Source organism: Monodelphis domestica, chromosome 2 (assembly GCF_027887165.1).
Source record: "Monodelphis domestica isolate mMonDom1 chromosome 2, mMonDom1.pri, whole genome shotgun sequence".
Taxonomy (NCBI): Eukaryota; Metazoa; Chordata; class Mammalia; order Didelphimorphia; family Didelphidae; genus Monodelphis; species Monodelphis domestica.
Window position 1 is genome coordinate 332,489,089 of NC_077228.1, and position 23,480 is coordinate 332,512,568.

Consider the following 23,480-nt stretch of genomic DNA (forward strand, 5'->3'; position numbering starts at 1 on the left):
CAGAATTCTTCATATTTTTTTCTTAGGATACAATAATATTCCATTATATTCATAGATTACAATCATTCAACCATTTCCCCAAATCATGGACACCACTTTTTTTTTCCATTTTTTGATACCACAATAAGTGTTATTTTTTTAATTACTCCTACCTTTGATCTCCTTGCTGTATACCAGTGATAGCAAGGCTGAGTAAAAAAGGATATGTATGAATTAGTGACATTTCTAATATAATTCCAAATTATTTTTCAGAATAATTGGAACAATTCATAACTGCACTGATATACTGATATATATGTATATACATACATATATGTCTTTTCGTAGCCAATCTAACATTTGCTATTTTCAACTTTTTTTCATCATTGATAATCTTAAGGAAGTAAGATAAGACCTTAGGGTTGTTTTAACTTGCATTTCTCAGGGGCAGCTGGGTAGGTCAGTGGATTGAGAGTCAGGCCAAGAGATGGGAGGTCCTAGGTTCAAATCTGGCCTCAGACACTTCCCAGCTGTGTGACCCTGGGCAAGTCACTTACCCCCCATTTGCCTAGCCCTTACCACTCTTCTGCCTTGGAATCAATACTTTTTCCAAAACAGAAGGTAGGGTTTTTTTAAAATAATAATAATAAGTTGCATTTCTCTTGTTAATAGTGTTTTTGAGCATTCTAAAGGTTGATAGTTTCTTCATTTGAAAATTTCCTGTTTATATTGTGAAATTAATATCTGTACCCTACAACTATGATTCCCAGCACCCCACTCACCTCCTGTCGTTAAATGCTGAAATAGGCAGGATATAAATTCTGTGTAGTTCCGCCTCTCACTCTCTTCTCTTCCTGTGGTGGCAGAAGTGGACATGGGGTTTTTGAACGGGTAGAAAAACTAGTCATGTGGTTTTATTTTGTTAGATAATTACCCTTTTATTCCTTTACTTCTAGTGATTAATAATAAACTTTATAAAATATAATACTCGGAGTATTAGATATTAATTTAAACTTTATAATATAAAATTAATACTTGGAGTTTTGGGATATTAATTTAAGTCCTACACTTATGGTGACCACAAAGGGACTAGATTTTTGTAGTAAATGGGAAGCATGTTTGCAACCAATTTAATAAGTAGAATTGCAAGCATGGCCCACTCTATGAAAAAGCAGTGTATTACCTATCTCAAACAGCTTCCAGTTTTAGGATGTATTTTCTTCCTACTGTTCCTAGGTGCACTTGTCCTTGTGACTAGCTTGAGTAATCCTGAGATTCAGGGGGGAGATTCATCTCCCTACACCCCCTTGCCATTTTGGCCTGCCCAGTCTCTGCAACACATCCAATATGAGATTTGTCCACACTGTGCCCTGTGTGGTTATGAGGAATCCCAGAAGTGTGACCAAAGGAATCTAGATGGATGATGATACTTGGGAGGGGAAGGAATCTTAAAGGGTCTGGAGATGAATTTTTAAACCTTTTCAGATTCTATTGTAACTCTTTCAGTTCTGTTCCCCTCTAAATAGTAAGGAAGTCTTTATAACACAGCTATTGGAATAAAAAAAAAAAGACTCTTGAATTCAGTGCTTGTATCTTATCAGATTTATTGTATTTGCTGATTGTTTTAAGATTTAATTATGTTTGTTAAGTTCATATATTGATCTAACCTAATATATTCTATTACACTATGTTACTTTAAGATACTATGCCTTGACTACTAGCTATATGTTCTGTTACACTGTTTTTATTTGCACCATCCTACTATCTTTATTTGTACCTTCCTATATGACTTGACTAGAGAAAATACCATTGTAAAAGTCCATAAACAATTTGCACAAACCCTTTTCCATGGCAAAATCATAGGTCTATTTAGTAGCTGAAGTGAAGTGCTATAGCACTATTATATTACCTACCTCCACATTTATAAAAATGTAATAGATGAATCTGAAGTGATTTTCACTATTGTAGTCCTCACCTCCATATTTCAATGGTTGGGATATATAAAAACATGCCTTTTATAGCTGTTATAATCTCATGCCAGAGGAGAGAGGTTCATTCAGAGGTGGTAAAGTTTTTTCTAAGGGGCATGGTATCCACTTAATGGCCTGTGAAAAGGAGCATTTCATATGAAACCTAGTAGCTTATGAATGACTTTTTGTATTTGTAATTCTTCATTTGCTCTACCTTTCCACCAGAATGGTCTAGATTCTTGTTGACATTTTGGACCAAAAAAGTTTTCATCAGCAGTACAGAGATTTGTGTTTTTTTCTGGGCTCTTCTGCTAAATTTTGGAATGATGGCAATAATTGACTTTGTTAAAAATATCTCATCCAAGTTTGAAAGATTTTCTAGATCTGGAGAACTTGTGACAAGTATCCATGAGCTTCAGTGGCTATAGAGACTCATGTGAATCCTAATAATAGCAAATTAGTTTGCTATTGTCACTAAATGGGCTATTGTGATTTTGGGGATTTGGGTACTTCTTGAATGTGTATTAGCTGCTAAACTATTGTTTTTTATTGTTATTTTCTTACTGAAAATTATGTATACTCCCACTGTGGTTCAAAGCTAAGTTAAAAAGGAAATGGATCTAATTTTTGAGTGAGAAACATTTTCATTCTGCCTCTCCTTGGGCAAACAGTGTGTCACTGATTGTAAACTATATATTTTTTATTTTTTTAAATTATTATTTGGTCATTTCCAAACATTATTCATTGGAAACAAAGATAATTTTCTTTTCTTCCCTCCCCACCCTTCCACCACCTCTCCCATAGCCCATGCGCGATTCCACTGGGTATCACATGTGTTCTTGATTCAAACCCATTTCCATGTTGTTGGTATTTGCATTAGAGTGTTCATTCAGAGTCTCTCCTGGGTCATATCCCCTCCACCCCTGTAGTCAAGCAGTTGCTTTTCATCGGTGTTTTTACTCCCACAGTTTATCTTCTGCTTGTGGATAGTGTTTTTTAGATACCTACAGATTGTTCAGGGACATTGCATTGCCACTAATGGAGAAGTCCATCACCTTCAATTGTACCACAATGTATCAGTCTCTGTGTACATTGTTTTCCTGGTTCTGCTCCTCTCACTCTGCATCACTTCCTGGAGGTTGTTCCAGTCCCCATGGAATTCCTCCACTTTATTATTCCTTTTAGCACAATAGTATTCCATCACCAAAATATACCACAATTTGTTCAGCCATTCCCCAATTGATGGGCATCCCCTCATTTTCCAATTTTTGGCCACCACAAAGAGTGCAGCTATGAATATTCTTGTACAAGTCTTTTTCCATATTATCTCTTTGGGGTACAGACCCAGCAGTTCTATGGCTGGATCAAAGGGCAGACAGTCTTTTATTGCCCTTTGGGCATAGTTCCAAATTGCCCTCCAGAATGGTTGGATCAATTCACAACTCCACCAGCAATGAATTAGTGTCCCTACTTTGCCACATCCTCTCCAGCATTCATTACTTTCCATAGCTGTTATGTTAGCCAATCTGCTAGGTGTGAGGTGATACCTCAGAGTTGTTTTGATTTGCATCTCTCTGATTATAAGAGATTTAGAACACTTCTTCATGTGCTTGTTAATAGTTTTGATTTCTTTGGCTGAGAACTGCCTGTTCATGTCCCTTGCCCATTTATCAATTGGAGAATGGCTTGATTTTTTGTACAATTGATTTAGCTCTTTGTAAATTTGAGTAATTAAATCTTTGTCAGAGGTTTTTATGAAGATTGTTTCCCAATTTGTTGCTACCCTTCTGATTTTAGTTACATTGGTTTTGTTTGTACAAAAATTTTTTATTTGATATAGTCAAAATAATTTATTTTACATTTTGTGATTCTTTCTAAGTCTTGCTTGGTCTTAAAATCTTTCCCTTCCCAAAGGTCTGACATGTGTACTATTCTGTGTTCACCTAATTTACTTATAGTTTCCTTCTTTATGTTCAAATCATTCACCCATTCTGAATTTATCTTGGTGTAGGGTGTGAGGTGTTGATCCAAACCTAATCTCTCCCACACTCTTCCTGCCTTTTCTTCTTTCACTATTTCCTTCTACACCAATGTTTGCTTTTGAACAGTCCCCCTTGTTGCCACCCTTATTTTACTTCCCTTTCTACCTCCCTCCCTATTTATCCCCCCCCCTTATTTTCCCTGTAGTCTTTCTAAAATTAACCCCCCACTCCCTCCCTTTCTTGTACTGCTTCCCTCCCCACCAGACCATTTGTTACCCTTCTACTCCCCTATAGGGTGCAAATCTATTCTCTGCCCCCAATGGATTGGATTGTTTTTCCCTCTTTGAGTCACTTTCAAAGCACTTAAAAGTTGAGTATTTCCTGTCTCTGACCTCTTTGCCCTTCCAGTGTATTGATGTTCTCCCCCCTCCCACCATGTGCTTCTTTATGACATATAAATTTACCCCCATTTGTTTCTTTTCCCATTTCTTTTAATATTAACCTATTTTTAAGCTCTAGTTATATATATATATATATATGCATACTCATGCGTATGTATTTTTGCATGCATATATCTATATACCTATTTATGTCTTGTCCTTTCATCCTATACAGTTTGTTGCTGTTCCCTCTAAGTATACTTCTTTTTGCTGCCCAGGTAATAACAACAGTTTTTTTTTTTTTTAATTTTAATATTATTTTATTTGGTCGTTTTCATACATTATTCACTGGAAACAAAGATCGTTTTCTTTTCCTCCCCTCCCCCTCCCCCCCTCCCCCCCCCCCCCCCCCCCCCCCCCGCCTTTCCCTCTCCCATAGCCGACGCATGATTCCACTGGTTATCACATGTGTTCTTGACTCGAACCCATTTCCCTGTTGTTGGAGTTTGCATTATAGTGTTCATTTAGAGTCTCTCCTCAGTCTTATCTCCTCCAACCCTGTGGTCAAGCAGTTGCTTTTCAGCGGTGTTTTTACTCCCACAGTTTATCCTCTGCTTGTGGGTAGTATTTTTTTTTAGATCCCTGCAGATTGTTCAGGGAAATTGCATTGATACTTATGGAGAAGTCCATCACCTTCGATTGTACCACAATGTATCAGTCTCTGTGTATAATGTTTTCCTGGTTCTGCTCCTTTCGCTCTGCATCACTTCCTGGAGGTTGTTCCAGTTCACATGGAATTCCTCCACTTTATTATTCCTTTGAGCACAATAGTATTCCATCACCAACATATACCACAATTTGTTCAGCCATTCCCCAATTGAGGGGCATCCCCTCATTTTCCAATTTTTGGCCACCACAAAGAGCGCAGCTATGAATATTTTTGTACAAGTCTTTTTGTCCATTATCTCTTTGGGGTACAAGCCCAGCAGTGCTATGGCTGGATCAAAGGGCAGACAGTCTTTTATCGCCCTTTGGGCATAGTTCCAAATTGCCCTCCAGAATGGTTGGATCAATTCACAACTCCACCAGCAATGAATTAATGTCCCCACTTTGCCACATCCCCTCCAGCATTCATTACTTTGCATAGCTGTAATGTTAGCCAATCTGCTAGGTGTGAGATGATACCTCAGAGTTGTTTTGATTTGCATCTCTCTGATTATAAGAGATGTAGAGCACTTTTTCATGTGCTTATTAATAGTTTTGATTTCTTTGGCTGAGAATTGCCTGTTCATGTCCCTTGCCCATTTGTCAATTGGAGAATGGCTTGATTTTTTGTACAATTGATTTAGTTCTTTATAAATTTTAGTAATTAAACCCTTGTCAGAGGTTTTTATGAAGATTGTTTCCCAATTTGTTGCTACCCTTCTGATTTTGGTTACATTGGTTTTGTTTGTACAAAAACTTTTTAATTTGATGTAATCCAGATTATTTATTTTGCATTTTGTAATTCTTTCTAATTCTTGCTTGGTTTTGAAGTATTTCCCTTCCCAAAGGTCTGACATGTATACTATTCTGTGTTCGCCTAATTTTCTTATAGTTTCCTTCTTTATGTTCAAGTCATTCATCCATTTTGAATTTATCTTGGTGTAGGGTGTGAGGTGTTGATCTAAGCCTAATCTTTCCCACACTGTCCTCCAATTTTCCCAACAGTTTTTATGAAATAGTGGATTTTTGTCCCAAAAGCTGGGATCTTTGGGTTTGTCATATACTGTCTTGCTGAGGTTGCTTGCCCCCAGTCTATTCCACTGATCCTCCTTTCTGTCTCTTAGCCAGTACCAAATTGTTTTGATGACCGCTGCTTTATAATATAGTTTGAGATCTGGGACTGCAAGACCCCCTTCCTTTGTATTTTTTTTCATTAATTCCCTGGGTATCCTTGATCTTTTGTTCTTCCAAATGAACTTTGTTATGTTTTTTTCTAAATCAGTAAAAAAAATTTTTGGGAGTTCCATGGGTATGGCACTAAATAGATAGATGAGTTTGGGTAGGATGGTCATTTTTATTATATTGGCTCGTCCTACCCATGAGCAGTTAATGTTCTTCCAATTGTTCAAGTCTAGTTTTAGTTGTGTGGAAAGTGTTTTGTAGTTGTGTTCATATAGATCCTGTGTTTGTCTCGGGAGATAGATTCCTAAGTATTTTATTTTGTCTTGGGTAATTTTGAATGGGATTTCTCTTTCTAGTTCTTGCTGCTGAGCTGTGTTGGAATTATATAGAAATGCTGATGACTTATGTGGGTTTATTTTGTATCCTGCAACTTTGCTAAAGTTGTTGATTATTTCAATTAGCTTTTTGGTTGAGTCTCTAGGATTCTTTAAGTAGACCATCATGTCATCTGCAAAGAGTGATAATTTGGTCTCCTCCTTGCTGATTTTGATGCCTTCAATTTCTTTTTCTTCTCTAATTGCTACTGCTAGTGTTTCTAATACAATGTCAAATAATAGAGGTGATAATGGGCATCCTTGTTTCACTCCTGATCTTAATGGGAATGCATCTAGTTTATCCCCATTGCAGATGATATTAGCTGATGGTTTTAGATATATACTGTTTATTATTTTTAGGAATGACCCTTCTATTCCTATGCTTTCTAGTGTTTTTAGTAGGAATGGGTGTTGTATTTTATCAAAGGCTTTTTCTGCATCTATTGAGATAATCATGTGATTCTTGTTGGTTTGCTTGTTGATGTGGTCAATTATGTGGATAGTTTTCCTAATGTTGAACCAGCCCTGCATCCCTGGTATGAATCCTACTTGATCATGGTAGATGACCCTTCTAATCACTTGCTGGAGTCTTTTTGCTAGTATCCTATTTAAGATTTTTGCATCTATATTCATTAGGGAGATTGGCCTATAGTTTTCTTTCTCTGTTTTTGGCCTTCCTGGCTTTGGAATTAGTACCATGCTTGTGTCATAAAAGGAGTTTGGTAGGACTCCCTCTTTGCTTATTATGTCGAATAGTTTGTATAATATTGGGGTTAACTGTTCTCTGAATGTTTGATAGAATTCACAGGTGAATCCATCAGGCCCTGGGGATTTTTTCTTAGGCAGTTCTTTGATGGCTTGATGGATTTCAATTTCTGATATGGGATTATTTAAGAAAACTATTTCTTCTTCTGTTAGTCTAGGCAGTTTATATTTTTGTAAATATTCATCCATATCACCTAGATTGGTATATTTATTGCCATATAGTTGGGCAAAGTAGTTTTTAATGATTGCCTTAATTTCCTCTTCATTTGAGGTGAGATCCCCCTTTTCATCCTTGATGCTATTAATTTGCCTTTCTTCTTTCCTTTTTTTAATTAAATTAACCAGTACTTTGTCTATTTTGTCTGTTTTTTCAAAGTACCAGCTTCTAGTCTTGTTTATTAGCTCAATAGTTCTGTCACTTTCTATTTTATTAATTTCTCCCTTAATTTTTAGGATCTCTAGTATGGTTTTCTTCTGGGGGTTTTTAGTTTGTTCATTCTCAAGTTTTTTGATTTGCATTTCCAATTCCTTGGTCTCTGTCCTCCCTAATTTGTTAATATATGCACTCAGGGATATGAATTTTCCTCTAAGTACTGCCTTGGCTGCATCCCATAAGGTTTGAAAGGATGTTTCGCCGTTGTCATTTTCTTCAACGAAATTGTTAATTGTTTCTATGATTTCTTCTCTAACTATCCGATTTTGGAGTATCATGTTATTTAATTTCCAATTAATTTTTGATTTGGGTCTCCATGTACCCTTGCAGATCAATATTTTAATTGCCTTGTGATCTGAAAAGGCTGCAGTTAATATTTCTGCTTTTCTGCATTTAAGTGCCATGTTTCTATGACCTAGTGTATGATCTATTTTTGTGAATGTGCCATGTGGTGCTGAAAAGAAGGTGTATTCTTTTTTGTCCCTATTTATTTTTCTCCATATGTCTATTAATTCTAATTTTTCTAAGATTTCATTCACCTCTTTTACCTCTTTCTTATTTATTTTTTGATTTGATTTATCTAAATTTGATAGTGGTTGGTTCAAGTCTCCCACTAATATGGTTTTACTGTCTAATTCCTCCTTCAATTCTCCTAGTTTCTCTATTAAAAATTTGGATGCTATACCATTTGGTGCATACATGTTGATTAGTGATATTTCCTCATTGTCTATACTTCCTTTTAGCAGAATATATTTACCTTCCCTATCCCTTTTGATCAGGTCTATTTGTACTTTGGCTTTGTCAGATATCATGATTGCAACTCCTGCCTTCTTTCTATCGGTTGAGGCCCAAAAGGTCTTACTCCCACCTTTAATTCTAACCTTGTGAGTGTCAACCCGTCTCATATGTGTTTCTTGAAGACAACATATGGTAGGGTTTTGTGTTCTAATCCAATCTGCTATTTGTCTGCGTTTTATGGGTGAGTTCATCCCATTCACGTTCAAAGTTATGATTGTTATTTGTGGATTCGCTGGCATTTTGATGTCTTCCCCTAGTTCTGACCTTTCTTCTTTAGCTTTCTCCTTTTGAACCAGTGATTTACTTTAGGTCAGTCCCCCTAGTCCCCTCCCTTGAGATGCTTCCCTTTCTAGCCCCTCCCTTTTTATGCTCCCTTCCCCTCCCCCCTCTCCTTCCCTCCCTTTTTGTACTCCCTCCCCCCTCCCCCTCCTTAATTTTCCTTTCTTTCTTGCCCTAATGGATAAGATAGAATTCAGGATCCCACTGGATCTAGATGTTCTTCCCTCTCAGATTTGATTTCACTGAGAGTAAGGTTTAAGTAATTCCACTTCACGCTCTCTTCCTCTCCTTCTCATATGAGAGTTCTTCCCCTCCCCTTCCCATGTGTATCTTTATATGGGAAAGTTTATTCTATTGATTCCCCCCCTATTTCTTGAAGTTAATCTTAGTATTATCACGGTTCCCCCCTCCCTTTTCCTTTTTTTGCCCCAACTTTCCCCAAATCTTCTTGATTCCCCAATCTTTCCCTATGCATGTTTCTTCTAACTACTCTTATGATGATACAATTTATGAGAGTTACACAAAACATTTTCCCCACATATTAATATATATAATTAGATGTAAATGTAGTCCTTATAGAAGAGAGTTTGACTTAAAGAGAAAGATAAGATTTATCTCCTTTTCCCTTTCTTTCATATTTACCTTTTCATGTTTCTCTTGCTTTCTGTGCTTGGATATCGAACTTTCCACAGAGCTCTGGTCTTTTCTTAGCAAATGCTTGGAAATCTTCTATTTTGTTGAATGCCCATACTTTCCCCTGGAAGTATATAGTCAGTTTTGCTGGGTAGTTGATTCTTGGTTGGAGACCCAGCTCTCTTGCCTCTCTAAATATTGTGTTCCATGCTTTGCGGTCTCTTAGTGTGTTAGCCGCTAAGTCATGTGTGATCCTTATGGGAGCGCCCTTATATCTGAAGCTCTTCTTCTTGGCTTCTTGTAGGATTTTCTCCTTTACTTGGAAGCTCTTGAATTTGGCGATTACATTCCTAGGCGTTGTCTTTTGGGGATTTAGTATAGAAGGTGTTCTATGAATCCTTTCTATTTCTATTTTTCCCCCTTGCTCCAGAACGTGGGGGCAATTTTCTTTTATAATCTCCTCTAGAATAAAATCCAATTTGTTGTTTACCTCTGGTTTTTCTGGGAGACCGATGATACAGAGATTTTCTCGTCTTCCTCTGTTCTCCAGGTCCGTGTCCTTCTCAGTGAGATATTTTATGTTTTCTTCCAATTCATTAATTGTTTGGGTTTGCTTTATTGATTCTTGCTGTTTTATCATCTCACTTTCTTCTAGGTGCTTGATTCTGGTCATTAGGGACTGGATTTGCTTTTCAGCCTTGTCTGCCCTTGTATTGGATGCTTCGAGTTCTTTTTCCAATTGAGCAGTCTTATCTGTCAGACAGCTGATCTCTTTCTCCCATTTTTCTTTCCAGAAGGTTTCCATCTTTTGGATAAGTTCCAGTTTGAGATCTTCCAGAGCTTGTTGATAGTTTCCATTTTGGGAGGCGTGTTCTGAATTTTTTTGGATTTCCTCCTCATTCCCCTCTTTTCCTTGGGTACTTCCACCATAAAAGTTTTCAATAGTCACTTTTTTCCCTTTCTTCCTGGAGGCTTGATTTTGGGCCATGTGAGCCATCCCTTTGGTGGTTTTATTTCCCTTTCCTTTTTGGTCTGGGGTCTGGGTTATAAGAGTGGTTTTTCTGTGAATTTAGGTTGCTTCAGACTAGTTCTTCCCAGCCTCCGAGCCCAGGTATTCAGCTCCGCCCAGATAATCAGCGTGGTCCGCGTTGTTCAGCGCAGCCCGCCCGAAGTCCGCTGGCTTCTCCAGTGAAAGCGCCCTGAGACGTTTTTTCCTGGCAGTCCCCAGATCCCAAGGACCCTGGAGTGCCCCCCCAGACAGAGACGCTCCCCACTCACTCGCTGTCCCGGTGAGCGCTCAGGTAGCTCACTCTGGTTTAGTGGGGGAGGTGGGGTGGGGGAAGGGCGGCTCAGTTCACTTTTCTGTGCAAGCTTTTCCTTCTTATTTTAGTGTGGAAATGTTCAAGCCCCACGTACCTTTGCCTCTGTGGGGTACTGGGGAGTCCTTCTGTTCCTCCAAAGGTGATTTTATGCTCCTTTGATGTAGTCTATTTCGTTCGGTGCTGGGGAGAGAAAGCGTGCAGCGTCTAGATTGCAGCCATGATTACCCGGAAGTCTCAATAACAACAGTTTTTAAGAGTTACCAGTGACTTCTTTTCTTATAGGGATACATATCATTTTAACTTATTGAGTCTCTTAAAAATTTTTTTTGTTTTTCTTTTTCCCCCTCTTTTTTAATTACCTTTTGATGATTCTCTTGAGTTCTGTGCTTGTACATCAAATTTTCTGTTCAGTTCTGGTCTTTTCTTTACAAATTCTTGAAATTCTTCTATTTTGTTGAATGACCATACTTTCCCCTGAAAGAATATAGTCAATTTTGCTGGGTAGTTGATTCTTTGTTGTAGACCTAGTTCCCTTGCTTTCCAGAATATCATATTCCATGCCTTTCTTTTTTTCAGTGTGGATGCAGCCAGATCCTGAGTTATCCTCACTGTGGTTCCTTGGTATCTGAATGACTTCTTGGCAGCTTGTAATATCTTTTCTTTGGTCTGATAGTTCTTGAATTTGGCTATAACATTCCTGGGTGTTGTCAGTTGGGGATTAAGTACAGGAGGTTATCTGTGGATTCTATCGATCTCCACTTTTCCCTCTTGTTCAAGGATTTTGGGGCAGTTTTCTTTAATAATTTCCTGTAATATAATGTCCAGGCTTTTTCTTTTGTCATGGTCTTCTGGTAGGCCAATAATTCTTAAATTGTCTCTCCTTGATGCAAATCAAAACAACTCTGAGGTATTACCTCACACCTAGCAGATTGGCTAACATGACAGTTATGGAAAGTAATGAATGCTGGAGGGGATGTGGCAAAGTAGGGACATTAATTCATTGCTGGTGGAGTTGTGAACTGATCCAGCCATTCTGGAGGGCAATTTGGAACTATGCCCAAAGGGTGATAAAAGATTGTCTATCCTTTGATCCAGCCATAGCACTGCTGGGTCTGTACCCCAAAGAGATAATGGACAAAAAACTTGTACAAAAATATTCATAGCTGCACTCTTTGTGGTGGCCAAAAATTGGAAAACAAGGGGATGCCCATCAATTGGGGAATGGCTGAACAAATTGTGGTATATGTTGGTGATGGAATATTATTGTGCAAAAAGGAATAATAAAGTGGAGGAATTCCATGGAGACTGGAATGACCTCCAGGAAGTGATGCAGAGTGAGAGGAGCAGAACGAGGAGAACATTGTACACAGAAACTAATACACTGTGGTATAATCGAACGTAATGGACTTCTCCATTAGTGGCAGTGTAATGTCCCTGAACAATCTGCAGGGATCTAGGAGAAAAAACACTATCCATAAGCAGAGGACAAACTGAGGGAGTAGAAACACCTAGGAAAAGCAACTGCCTGACTACAATGGCTGAGGGGACATGACAGAGGAGAGACTCTAAACGAACACTCTAATGCAAATACTAACAATATGGCAATGGGTTCGAATCAAGAACACATGTGATACCCAGTGGAATCACGCGTCGGCTACGGGGGGGTGGGAGGGAGGAAAAGAAAATGATCTTTGTCTTTAATGAATAATGCATGGAAATGATCAAATAAAATACTATTAAAAAAAAAGAAGCAGGCAGGCAAACTTTTCATTCATATTCATTCATTCATTCAGCAGATATTAAGTTTGCTATTGTCACTGAAAGAATACAAAAATGAATAAACATATTGCAGTCTAACAATAAAAAAAAAATTGTCTCTCCTTGAACGATTTTCTAAATCCTCTGTTTTGTGAATGAGATGCTTCATATTTTCCTCAATTTTTTTCATTCTTTTGGTTTTGTTTTATAGTGTCTTGCTGCCTTGTGAGGTCGCTCGATTCAAGTTGTTGTATTCTGGTTCTTAAAGACTGGATTTCATCCTTAGTTTTTTGGTCGTCCTTTTCCTTTTGGTCGGATTTTCTTTGGAGGTCATCTTTCATCTTCTTCACCTCATCTTTCATCTGCTTTGCCTCATCTTTCATCTCCTTTGCCTCATTGTCCAGCTGGTTGATTTTGGCTTTCAAGACACTATTTTCTGTTTCCAGATGACTTATCTTAGTTTTTAAGTTCTTTTCCCAATTGTCTTCAGCCTCTCTTAATTGTGTTTTGAATTGCATTTTGAGTTCTTCCAAAGCCTGTATCTAATTCGTTGGGATTTCTGATTTTTCCTTTGCTGGGTCCTCCCCCTCTGTTTCATTCGCTCTTTGCTCATTAACTGTGCAGAAGCTGTCTATTGTAATTTCTTTCTTTGTTTTCTGTTGTTTGCTCGAGTTTATCCCTTCTTTGCTCCCCGTATTTGGCTGTGCTCTTGCTCCTCTCATTTTGTTTTGGTTTTGGGGCTGTCAGTCTCCCCTCTTGGAGCTTTGTCAGATCTCTTGGTACAGTTTCTAGGGGAGGAATGTTAGCTTCCCTGTCCTCTGGAGGCTTTTGATTGGATTGAGTTCAATTGGGTTGGGCTGTATGTGGTATGAAGCACTGAGGCTCTGAAGACTCCTGGAAGGCTAGGCTGCCCAGGCTCTCTCTAGTTCTCTCCAGCTGCTTCTCAGCTGTCCGCAAGTGCCTTTGCCCGCCTCCCTAAACTCTGAGGAGTTCTGATGGAATTAGGTTTAACTGGATTGGTCTGGATGTGCCCTGAGGCAACAGTGAGACTGGAGCCCGATAGAGGGACCCAGCCATAGCCCGTTTCTCCCTGGCTTCCTCCCCACTGTCCAAGCTGGATGTTCCGAGCCCGGCACCCCACTGCTCACAAAGTAGACCCTCCAAACCAGCACCTTTGCCCACTCAGAGGTTCCCGCTGCTGCTGGGGGCTCAGCCCTCTGGGTTGTGGGGGAGGGGACCTGGGACCTTCGCTCTGCCTTCCCCTTAGCCCTGAGTATTCTCAGATTCCGGCTTTTGGGGGGCATACCTTTTGATTTGAGTCCAGAAGGAGGGTTCCCCACTTCTGTCTTGTTGTTCAGCTTGAATTTTGGTGCCCTAGGAGCATTCAGTCTGTATTGGTAAGGAAGGGTCTTCCATGAGGTCTGAACTTTTGCTGCTTGCTAAGCCGCCATCTTGACTCCACCCCCTATTTTTTATTTTTTTTAAAAAAATTATTATAGTTTTTCCTCATATGTGCAATAGGATAGTTTTCTTTTTTCTCTCATTTTTTTGTACTTGAAACACATGTTACTGGTATTTATGATTTTTTGATTTTGCACTAATATAAACTCACAATAGCCTTAGCCCAAATATTGCTGGGTATCCAAAAGTTTTAGACTATGGAAACCTGTCATTGATTGTTAAATATTATGAGACTTCAATTAGCAATCGTTTCTGATTCAAGGAGAAGGGATCATAAAACTTATGGTGACATAAAACCACATGACTAGTTTTTCTACCTGCTCAAAAACTCCATGTCCATAGCTGCTACCACAGGAAGAAAAGAAAGCGAGAGGCAGAACTACACAGAATTTATATCCTGCCTATATTATCACGTAATGACAGAAGGAGAGTGCACAAGGTCAAGGAGACCAACCAATCCTGGTGGGATTGATGAGAATCTGTTCCCAGACAGAGGACTTATTTTTGGGGTTTGAGGAAGCAGCTGTTTGACAACATCAGACACAGGATTTCCCCTTGCCATGTCCAGACAAAGTATCTCAGTCTAACTATAATGTTGGCTCCCCTATCCTTGAGAGCAAAGGTAAAATCAGACCAGGGAATGATATTTTCCATTTGCTGCTAAAACCTAGTCCTTTATCTCTTTCACAGATGTGGCAATTTTCTGAAGTCCTAGTTGCTGATTGGGTAAGTGCATACTGCTGTGATGGTCCTACAAGCTTATGGGGCATAAATCACTTTATTGGGCCCTGATTCTAGGACCTGATATAGGCTTATTATTGCTGACTCAGAATTTTTACATACTATTTTTTTTTGTTTCTTGTATTTGTTTTGTTTTTGTTTTTTTTAAATGATTTTTTACTTCCTTTGAACAATTGATTCACATACCTCATAACTCAGCCATATATCTCTGGATGATTAGTGTGTTTGTCAACACCCTCCTCAGGGTGGATTCTGTAATTAATTTAAATTATAGTTTTATAAAATTTTTTCTTGTTTGAGAGTAATGAACTGTTTGGAGAAGGAGTCATGAAGATGCCTGCAGAAATCTCACACTGCACCAAAAGATCCAGAATGAACTTCGGGTTATAATGAAATTGGACTGTGGGGGATTGAACGTATTTATTTTGAATGTAACTTCTTATGCCAAAGAGAACTGCCCCCTAATTGGCTTTTTGTCAATGTGCCTAGCAATCATTGGTTTTATTCTCTTTTATTTCCCTTTTGTCCCCAAATTATCAAGTACAATATTGCATGTACTTGTGGAAAGGAAAACTAAAGCAAATTCTGGACTTTCTGCCACTGAGTTGGAACCAACATCAGTTGGAATATTAGAGAGAAGATATTGACAAGACTGACAGTTGGTGGGGGGAGGGGAAACTGGGAGTGGCAGTTGGTATTATGACTGGCACTTCCTTCCTGGCCCTGGAACTGGAAGGAGGTCTCTCTCCCTGTCTCTGGATAGAAGTGTCTCTATGCCTGAATTTCCCAACTGTGTGCTCTACCTGGATACCTGTGATCATGTTCATCAGACAGAAGGACTTAAGGGAAGTAGTTTGGACTGTAAGGCCGGTCTTTAGGGGAATCAGCCCAAAGAGACAGGCCCAACCAGCTCTGAGGTCAGAACTTTCTTCCTCTTGCTATCTACTGCTAAAGACATTGAACTTAAGGAAGCTAGCATTAGCATATACAGGAATAAAAGAAACCCTCCACCAGCCTTTGAGGCTTGGCCTCAGCTCAAAAGCTGAGAGAGACTCAAGCCTCATCTAGGGAAATCCTTCTTCCCTCTTCCCTGATACCTCCCCAATCCAAACTTGTTATTAAAAGTTATCTTTATTTGAATATCGCAGTCAGATAAGAAGACTATCTTTTCAGGGGATAAAGAGGGAGATGAACCTCAGGACAGCCATTCAACTAGAAATGGTCCTTATTAGACCCCTGCTGGGCGACCTTGGTCTAGGGCGAGGCTTGTCCCTCAGGAGGGTCTGTGCTTACCTGCTCTGGGGCATCTTCAGCATCAATCCATAGAGAAGACATCCCTGCAGGCTATCATAAGTGGCCCATTTCTTGGGAACCCCATTTTTCAAAAATAGCCTCTCAACAGGGGGCATCTCTCTCCTTTTACCTCACTGGCAGCCATATTTTCTCTCTCCCTTCAACTCCTCCATTCCCTGTTATAAAACCTTCAGTATCCCCTATTCTTCAATCCCACCCATTTTCCCTATAAATATTACAACCTCTAGTTGAAGATCATTAGAGGTATAATCTGATTATGTTTAAATGATACATTAGGGAGACTAGTCTCCCAAAGGATCACAGGGAGATTGTGAAATTAATATCTGTATCCTAAAACTACGATTCCCAGCACTGCACTCTCCTTCTGTCATTACATGATAATGTAGGCAGGATATAAATTCTGTGTAGTTCCACCTCTCGCTTTCTTCTCTTCCTGTGGTAGCAGCTATGGACATGGAGTTTTTGAGCAGGTAGAAAAACTAGTCATGTGGTTTTATATTGTTAGATAATTACCCTTTTATTCCTTTACTTTTAGTGATTATTAATAAATTTTATAAAATATAATATTTGGAGTATTGGACATTAATTTAAACTTTATAAAATTAATACTTGGAGTTTCTGGATATTAATTGAAGACCTACAACATCCTTTGACTAGTTATCTATCAAGGGATGGTTCTTATTCTTACATTTTTATGACAAATCCCTACATATTTTGAATATCAGACATTTAACAGATATTCAATGTTCAGAGTTTTTTTTTACATTTTCTCTTAGTCTAGCTGAATTGATTTTCTTCATGCAAAAACATTATTACATTTATGTAATTGAGTTATCTACTACATCCTTTATGATAATCTCTATACTTTAAAAATCTTTCTCTTTGCCATCATTGTACAAGTTGTCATCTGTTCTCTGATTTTGTTTTTGTTATGTCTCCTTTCATACTTGGGCTTCATATCATTTAGAGCTTATTATAGAATGTGATATAAGAAGTTTATCATAACCTAATTTCTAGTAGACTGCTTTCTAGTTTGGTATTTGTCAAATATTAATTTTCCCTGGTAGTTGATGTTATTGTATTTATTGATATAGGGTATCATATGTGATTATTCCTATACCTTAATAATACAATCATATCTAATAAATTAATTTTTACATTTTTACAAATTTCATTTTCCCCAATTACATGTAAAAATAGTTTACAACATTTTTCAAAGAATATTGCCTCAAATTTTCTCCCCTATCCTCCTTAAGGTGGTAACCAATCTCATGTTAATTTTATATGTGCAATCATGTAAAGAATGTTTCTGTATTAATCTTTTTGTGGAAGGAAACAAATAGAAAAAAATTAAGAAAGTGAAAAAAGTTTGCTTTGGTCTAGATTTTAACCAAGGCAAAAGTTTTAGTAATTACTGCTTTGTAATATAGTTTAAATTCTCATTATGCTAATTTCCTTTCATTGCTATAATTTTTCATTATTTCCCTTAAATGTTTATCTTTTTATTGTCCATCTACATGAAATTCATTTTTTCTCAGCTTCTATAAAGTTACTCTTTAGTAGTTTGGTTTGGCAACAAATTTGTAAATTAATTAGATAGTCTTATCATTTTTATTATAGTGGTATGGCCCAGCCATGAACATTGAATACCTATTATTTAAGTCTTTCTGTCTACAAAGAATGATTTGCATTTTTATAAGAAAACTCCCAACTTATTCTTTTTGTAGTTATTTTAAATTAAATTTCTTTTTATCTTTAATCTTTCTCATTTTTATTAGTGATATAGTGGACATTTTCTATAACCCACTACTTTGATTATTTCATTCAGTTTTTAAATGATTCTTTGAGATTCTCTAAGCAAATATCATATCTGCAAATAAAGATAGTTTTGCTTCTATTTTACCAATGTTTATTTCTTTGATTTTTATTGCCTTGTTGTTATACCTAGCATTTCTAGAACTATATCAAATAGTAGTATTGACAAAAAACATTCTTTACCACTTATTTTATTAGAAGGACTTCTGTTGTTATGCCATAACAAATAACTCTAGTTCTCAGTTAACATAGATAAACCCTAAAAAAAGATATATTTATTCCTATTTGGGGGTGTTTTATCATAAATTATTATTTTTCAAAAGGCTTTTCTTCCATCTACTGATTTAATGGTGTAGTTTTAACTATTCTATTATTTTCAATGGCCTATTATGTTTATGGTTTTCTTTAATATTGCATTTTTCATCTTCCAACTAGTTAATAGTGAATAATCCTTTGGATATAATTTAAATTTACTACTCCCAATCCATATTTTTTTTTTGAGACTAGTTCTTCCTATTTCACCCAAACTAGAAATAAATAGCGACTTACAGATTCAATCCCAATCCAAATTGACTAAACTTTAATTTAGTTTATCCTACCTGGGCTAGTTCACACTTTCTAAGAAAACTTGGTGACCCTCAGCTCCTGGGTGGTGACTCTATTGGTCCTAGATTTAGTACAGAAACCGAATCAACTTTAGCTTTTCTATAGCTCAGAACTTCTGATTTCAAATAATCCACCAGGTTTAAACACCCCAGAAGCCTGAACTACAGGCATGAGCTACTATACCCGACCCTCCCTAGCCATATTTTTGCTAGCAAAAATATGAGGTTCACTGCAAAGACCAGGGCCTTCCCTAGCTTAGGGTAAGAATCAGTCATCTCCAAGACTTTCTTGAATACCTAACACAGCCAGCTTACCCAAGATCCTGCAAATTCCCTCTCCTTCCATGGATGGCTGCACTCCAAGGTCCTCTAACTCCAGACCCATCAGAACAAGACCAGTTATCTGCCTCTCATATTCTGAGGCCTCCAGAGCATTTTCCAGTGCCATAATGCCCTAGGATATGAATCACACCACCTCCTCTCCCCATTCCCCAAAATCCTTCAGAGTAGTCCTTGCAAGCTGCCTCTGGATAATGCTTAAGTTTCTTCCTATTCCCCCCCCCCACACACACACACACACTCATAATGGCCTTTTGAATTAATATTGAGAAGCAAATGTTCTATCTTAAGGTGCTCACTCAGTACCCTTTCCCCACCAAATTCCATGCTTCAGCAGGGTTCACAAAACAGCTCATGGGAATTTGCTTTGGAATCCACTTTCTATTGTCACACCTGCCCCTTCATTTCCTCATATTCCTATTGGAACAAGTATAAGACATCAACTCTGCTAAGTAAAATGAGATGAAGGAGAAAATCGGGAAGGGAACTGGGTTTCCAGCTTCTTGGGGCAGTCCTTAACTTAGGGAACTCCATAGAGGCTAAAAATCTGACAAAACAGCCATTTTATCCCCCCCCCCCCCAACCCATGAAGAACAGAAGCTACTGATCCAGCATATATTATCAGGCCTGAAGAAGGGATTCGTGTCCAACTTGAACCAATTTTTCCCCCATAAGCTACATGGGGCGGGAATTGATGTTAGTTAAAAGTAAATTCCTTGATGTGAGAAAAGATTGACAAAGTTTTGAGCTCCAGCTCTCCAACATCAGAGAAAGAAAAGTAAAAAAAAAAACTGAACTTGAAGAAAATTTAAGGGAAAAGGCTAAAACTATCAAACACTGTAAGAGAAAGAAAAGTAGTTTAGAAACTGAGACCACAAGCAGATAAATGAACAGAGAAGATACAGAAATTAGAAGGGAAGCAAAATATCAAAATATCCATGAGATAACAAATCTCTCAAAATAAATATTGTAAGACAAAAAAGTGAACCAACTTCTAAAGAAATATAGAACTCTATGGATTCCCAAAGGAATATTGAATGATAGCAGCATGTTCCAGAATTGTGAAAGAGAAATAAGAATCTTTAAAGTAGTTAAAAGAGGAAAAATTTATTACCTGCATAGCAGAAATAATTAACAGAAGAGAAAAATGTGAATCCATGATGATGTCTGAAGGAACAAATTCAGAGTACAAATATACTGAATTGAAGGACAATCTGGAAAAGAAGGAAAAGGGGAAAATATTTTTAAAAATATAATCTTTAAAGTAATGTTTTATTTTTCTCCAATTACATGCAAAATAATTTTACCATTTATTTAAAAATTTTTAAAGTTCCACATTCTTTCCTTTCCCCTTACTCTCCCTTCCTCAACTTCTTTCTACTCTTCCCCCTCTCTGAGATGCTAAATAACCTGTGTATTATTTTCATAAAATCCAAAATTTAAAAAAAAAATTTAAGAGAAATTTCAGGAAAAGAAGCTTACTTACTCCTTGAATCAAGAAAGTGAACTGTTTGGAGAAAGTGCCATAAAGAAACCTACACTGCATCAGAAGATCCAGAATGAACTTTGGGATGTAATTGATTGAACTGGAGGGAATTGAACACATTTATTCTGAATGTAAACTCTTATGCCAAAGAGGAATTCCCCCTAATTGACTTTTTGTCAATGCACCTAGAAAACATTGGTTTTGCTCTTTCTCTCTCTTTTATTTCCCTCTTATCTCCAACTATTGTAGTTTCTTCTTAGAAAAGTGCAATATTATATGTACCTGTAGTTAGAAGATCTTTAGAGGTATAAACTGGATATATTAAATGATTCATTGGGGAGATTAGTCTCCCAAAGAATCACAGGGGGGATTGTGAAGAATGAATCAAACTTTCTTTGTCTATCAATCAACATCTTTTAACTTAATCAAAAACTTAAGCAACCCTACTTAACACTAAGCAAGAGAATTCACAAATCACTTACAAGAGTAAGCTCATACCTCCAAAGGCTACTGCCACACACCCCTGGACAGTGCTAGGCAAACTGAAAGTCTGCAATTGGTTCCTGTAAAGTGGACGAAGGGATAAGAAGTGACATGCTTTTTTGGAGGACTTTGCCTTTTGGACTTGTAATATTTATTGAGAAAATGAGTTGGATTGAAAAACAGGGGAGACAGAAGGTTTTGTAGCAGGGAAAGGAGTTGAAGGAAAGAGGGAATATGGCTGCTGGTGAGGTAAAAGGAGAGACGATGCCCCCTGCTGAGAGGCTATTTTTGAAAATGGGGTTCCCGAGAAATTGGCCATTATATTATTATGATAGCCTGAGGGGACATCTTCTCTATAGAATGATGTTGCAGAGCAGGTAAGCACAGACCCTCCTGAAGGACAAGCCTCCCTCCAGACTTAGTCACCCAGTAGTGGTCCAATAAGGACTGTTTATAGTTGATTAGCTATCCTGAGGTTCAGCTCCCTCTATGTCCCTTGTAATGTTAGTCCTCTTATCTGACTGTGAAATCCAATAAAGTTAAATTTTAATAACAAGTTGGATTGGGAAGGCATCAGGGAAGAGGGATTCCCTAGATAAGATTTGAGTACTCTCTCAGCTTTTGAGCTGAGGCCAGGACGCACAGGCTGGTGGAGGGTTTCTTTTATTCCTGTCTATGCTATATCTGTGCTATTTTTCTTAATTTCAAAAAATCTTAGCAGTAGACAATGACAGGAAGAAAAGTTCTGACTTTCAGAGCTGGTTGGGCCTATATCTTCAGGCTGATGCCCCTAAAGACCAGTATTACAGTTCAAACTGCTTCCCTTAAGTCCTTTTGTCGATGAAGCGATCACAGGAATCCAGGGAGAGTAACCCAGTTGGGAAAATCAGGAAAATAGAGGCACTTCTATCCAGAAACAGGGAGAAAGACCTCCTTATTGTTCCAGGACCAGGAAGGAAGTGCTAGTCACAAGACCAACTGTCACTCCCAGTTTCCCCTTCCCTCACCAACTGTCAGTCTTGTCAATATCTTCTCTCTCTAATATTCCCACTGTTGGTTCCACTCAGTGGCAGAAAGTCCAAAACTTGACAAAGTTTTCCTTTCCACAATTGTCCACATCCTGATGTCAGTCAAATGGAAATATCTATTAATCTTTCTATTTGCCCAAGACCTTATGGAACTAACTATATACATATTTACATTTTGCATAAATACAATTTCAGACACTTGTTTATTTAAACAAGGTCTCCCAGTATGTATGTTTGTGATTTTGTGTTTTGTGTCTCATAGGGTTATGTTGAATTAATACTTATCAAGTTTCTTCAGATTTCCACTTCTCATGTTGACTGAGAGATCTCTTCTTTCTCCCAAGTTATATAGTGATGCATGCTATTTCCCTAATATGTGAAATTAATGTTGTTTTATTATTTCAACACACTCAGTCTTACATATAAGTCTCATTTCCTGCCTGTTCTCTTCTTATATAAACAAATTTACAGACTTCTCCTTGAATCTTCTCCTCATTGGGAGTTTGTCTTCAGAGACTCTGCATTGGTGAGCTGGGTGAATAGCTGGCCTACCTTTTCTGGCTTCTGGAGAGCCTTCCTTTCTTGGAGGAAGCTGCGTTGATGGAACCCTTGCTGAAGACACCACCGGATCCTCTTGCTGAAGGTTACTGAGCCATGCCAAGGTTGAGCCAGACACTGGAGCAACACTTAGGGTGGTAGGCTAGGCATTTCTCTACCCTCTTCTTACATTTTTCCATTCTCACTCTTTCCACCTCTTTGTAAATAAAGCCACTAAAAATCATTTTGACTTAAGCTATAATATTTTTAAATTGGTGACCATAATATTACTTTAGAACTTTCATATTTAACATGAAAACCTAAATTTTATATTCTTACACCTGATATAGAATTTACTTATGCAATCATGTAAAATATTTTTCCATATTAGTCATTTTAGGGAAGAGATCTAAAAAAGAAGAAAGAAAGTGAAGTATAATGAGTTTTGACCTGTATTCAGACTCCATCAGTTCTTTTTCTGGAACCAATGACATTTTTCATTACTAGTCTCTGGGATTGTTTTGGATTGGTACATTGCTCAGAATGACTAAATCATTCAGTTGTTCATCCAAAAACAATGCTTTTACTGTGTACAATGTTCTTCTGGTTCAGTTTACTTCACTTTGCATCAGTTCATCTTTACAGGCTTTTCTGAAATCATCCTCATCATTTCTTATAGCACAATAGTATTTCTTTATAATCATATACTACAACCATTCCTCAATTGATAGATAACCCCTCCAATTTCCAATTCTTTGCTACCACAAAAAGATCTGCAAAAATATTTCTTGTACAAATGGGTCCTTTTCCCTTTTTGATCTCTTTGGTACTGACCTAGTAATAGTTATTTCTAGATCAAAGGGTATGTACAGTTTTAAGGTCCTTTGGGCATGATTCCAAATTGTTCTCCAGAATGCTTAGATCAAATAACAACTCCACCAAAAGTTGTGAACCTTAAAAATTCCCAGACCCTACTTCATAAGATTGGATTAAAACCATTCCCCATTTGGGCAGTGAACTCTACTTAGATCAGGAATGTGAGAACTCTACTTCACCTACTTAAGTCTGCCCTAGGGGAAGATAAAGTTGTAAACTCTTTTCTGAACAATGA